General features: G+C 42.3%; 1 long non-coding RNA gene across 1 annotated transcript; it reads right to left on the bottom strand.

Moving 5' to 3' along the window:
• Window positions 1-283: 283 nt before the first annotated feature.
• LOC123962622 lies at window positions 284-697 on the bottom strand. Its single transcript, XR_006823019.1, has 2 exons — window positions 590-697; window positions 284-497 (listed from the first exon to the last, which is right to left on the bottom strand). It is a non-coding gene; the product is annotated as an uncharacterized LOC123962622 (long non-coding RNA).
• Window positions 698-3,449: the final 2,752 nt, after the last annotated feature.

The following is a 3,449-nucleotide window of genomic DNA, read 5'->3' as shown; positions in this document are numbered from 1 at the left end:
TTTTAACACCTCACTGGAGACATGCAATGTGCCAGCCTGCTTCAAAGCTTCCACCATCATCCCTGTCCCCAAAAAACAAAGGAGCAACTACAACTACAAACCAGTCACCCTGACATCTGTGGTTATGGGGTCCTTGTAGCGCCTTGTATTGTCCCACCTAAAATCCATCACAGACTCACTCCTGGACCCCCTGCAGTTTGCCTATAGAACACAACAGGTCTGTAGACGACGCAGTTAACATGGCCCTTCTGTTGCGGACTTAGACTGGACCCAAATGCTACGCTCAGATTAGAACTGGTTTATTAAGGGAAAAGGGGGGACAGAGGGGTTAGAGAAGAAGGAGAGGTGGACACTGGGGAACGTGGGCGCGGAGGACCGAGGAGCAGGTGGGGCTGTGGCGAGAGGGCTGAGAGAAGCAGGAGACCGTGGAGAAAGCCATAAGGGAGAAGGCAGGTAGGTGAGCCCAGCTGACAGATGGTGGACGGAGGGGAGTGAACCTGGGGGGAAACAGACGGACAGACAGAGTTAACCACAAGGAAACTGGAAAAATAGAAGCAAAGTTTAAACAGGATTAGAGAAGCTTGAGTACTGCAGTGGCATCCAGTCAGGAGCGACGACGATCAAGGAGAGAGTGTGTGGAGAACCAGGGTTGAAATACTGGCAGAGATGAAGTTGATTGCTGGCAGGTGTGGCAGCAGAGGAGGTGGCTGATGAGGTGCAGGTGTGGACTGTCAGCTGGGCTCAGGAGCAGAGAGAGGGAGAGCACACGCAGGAGACACAGAGAGGCAGGCAAAACCCAGGGGAAAACAGAATGGTAGGAAAAAAGGAGAAATAAACAGGACACTCACCGTCAGCCGGGCTGCCCCCACAACACCTTCATGTCATCCTCCAGCATCTGCGGTCACATTTATAAAACTGTGCATAGAAACCTCACTAAAAGTGTACGTGCGCCCAAAAGCCAAAAATGGCATACGGCAACAAATATTCAGACTTATAAAACCGTGTGTACGCACAGTTGTAAGCAAGTTCCCTTTATAAATCACAATCAACTTGAAATGTGGTGCATGTGAGGGAGCTCCATTTCCGACCCTTCAAACGCCCATAGTGGCCTATAAATGGTCAGTGAAACACCCCTCATTAATATTAATATGTAGTGACTGCATGAAGAAAAGCTACAAAGCGAAAATTAACTCAGTTTGACACTGACGTTCCTTTTGGTGAAGCTGAAGCATGTTGTTTGGTGGGTAAAAAACGCACTTTCACGCAACGCTTGTGCACCGGAGGAAAGGGGGTACCGGAGCTCCACCCCTTTACAACCGATCTGCAGGAACGGGCATCCCTCCTAAGTAGTGAGTCGCTGGCTGGACGGGGACACACACGCAAGACAGGATGACCCAGGTACTAATTTGGATTCCCCCGTTTGAAAAGAATTAAACCAAACGCATTCCGCTTGTGTTTGAACATTTATTTAGGTTACACAAACAGTCCACTCACTTAACGAGGCTGATAACTTACCGTCCCTTTCAATGCCATGCTCAAGAAAAGTTTGACAGTAGGTGTTGGAGCTGATGGAGTAAAATCATTTAACATCACAATGTAGTGCTGTGAAATATTATGTTAATCTTTTAGCAGACAGATTATTATAATCATTAATGCTGATGCTGAATTTAATTGAACAGATGTCAAAATAAGTCTGTCTACTGAGGCAGCTTTAACTTGACAAGCTTGATGTACATCACACATCCATTTATTACAGGCTACACTCACGACACTGAGACTATATTCAAAGACCTCCTTTTATATTTCTTTACCACTTGTCTCATTTAGAGTATTCAGAGTTGACAAAGCTGTGTGTGTATTAGTGAATAGACTATCATTTGGCTGACTGTCAGCATAAACTGAACTTCATTGTGCGCACTGTTCTCCAAACCAAGGCCTCCCTTCCTCAGATAAAAGCATATAAGATAATAATTGTTGGTGTCATATTATGCAATCAGCATGCCATTCTTAGAAATGACAGCATGAATTCAGCTGTCAAAACAGTTTCATGACTATTCAATCAGTGCAGTCATGGCTGCTGTAATATGAATTACAATAATGACTGAATCCATTTGTATGTGATAATATAATTATATAAGAAAATCTGCAATAATGGTGGTTTACAGTAACCACATTTTCAAACAAAAAACAAACAAATATAAAAATGATAATATAGTGGTTTCCAACTGGTCTAGAACCTTTGTCCTGGTGTACATTAGATGATTTTCAAACCGCAGGATACCACAGACATAATGAAAGATTTAACTGATTTTTTATGTTTTAATTGTGAGAACGCACATGCCACACAATTCAGCCAAGACGCGGGGCCACACTTGTTGTTTACATAACAATTGCTGAGTGGCAATGAAGAGAAGAAAAGTCATTTTCAAGCTAGTTTTAAACTCAAACCAGTACTTCACTGAATACAATCAAGTACAAATAAATAGAAGTTGAATATATTCTTTTAAATAAATGTTCTGCCTGTTGTGCAGTGGGCTAGCTTCTCCTCACTCCATGCTACAAGCGGCAGCAAGACTCATGATAAAAAAGACTCACGGATGTATTAGGAAGAACATGAAGATTGCTACAGTCGACAGACACGTAAGGTCAGGGTCACAAACCCACCTGAAATAACTCTTTGTATAATCAGAATTTGATTGGTCTATATGAGCTGTATGATTTAATTATTCTGACCAACTTTAATACAAATGACATGTAGCATAACATCACATACGAATCTGCAAATACATATTAGCCTGACATCACATTAGCCTGACATCACATACGAATCCGCAAACGCATATTAGTCTAGAAGCATAAACATGTTGTGAACGAGTGTCAGTATCCAGAGGTTCAGTTTTAATATTGAACGGATTTGATTCAATAGAACGTTCCACATCAGACATAACTTTTGTCAACACTGGATTTAATGAACATACATCTATTTCATCTTTAAGGTGTACCTTTTAAAGATAAAATATGTATGACAATTAGCGTTGAATCGTTTTTTGTTGCTGATATTTGTGAAACATCTACTAATCTACACACACACATCCATGCACATGCATACATACACCTTACCCTTTTTAATTTGCACACACTTTACCCTAACATACAAATTGACAAATGTGTTTCCCATCATTATCAAAGCTCGCCTGTGCCTTGTTATGCTCGTCAGTACAATTAGCAACATGAGAGTAATCACGGCTCTTTGCCTCAGCCAGCACAGCTGTGAATGGATAGAACACTGAACACAATTACACACCTAAATCCAATTAGCAGACAATGAAAGGTAACACAACCTGATGGTGATAGTTAACCACAGAGGAGCTCACTGCTGATGGCATGTTAGAAGAGAGAAGAGAGGTGGGACTGGGCAATGAGGTGGAGGTAAAGACTGAGGAGGGAGG

This window comes from Micropterus dolomieu, linkage group LG23 (genome assembly GCF_021292245.1).
Source record: "Micropterus dolomieu isolate WLL.071019.BEF.003 ecotype Adirondacks linkage group LG23, ASM2129224v1, whole genome shotgun sequence".
Lineage (NCBI taxonomy): Eukaryota > Metazoa > Chordata > Actinopteri > Centrarchiformes > Centrarchidae > Micropterus > Micropterus dolomieu.
The sequence above is the reverse complement of the archived record's forward strand: the minus strand, read 5'-3'. Positions and strand labels throughout refer to the sequence as shown.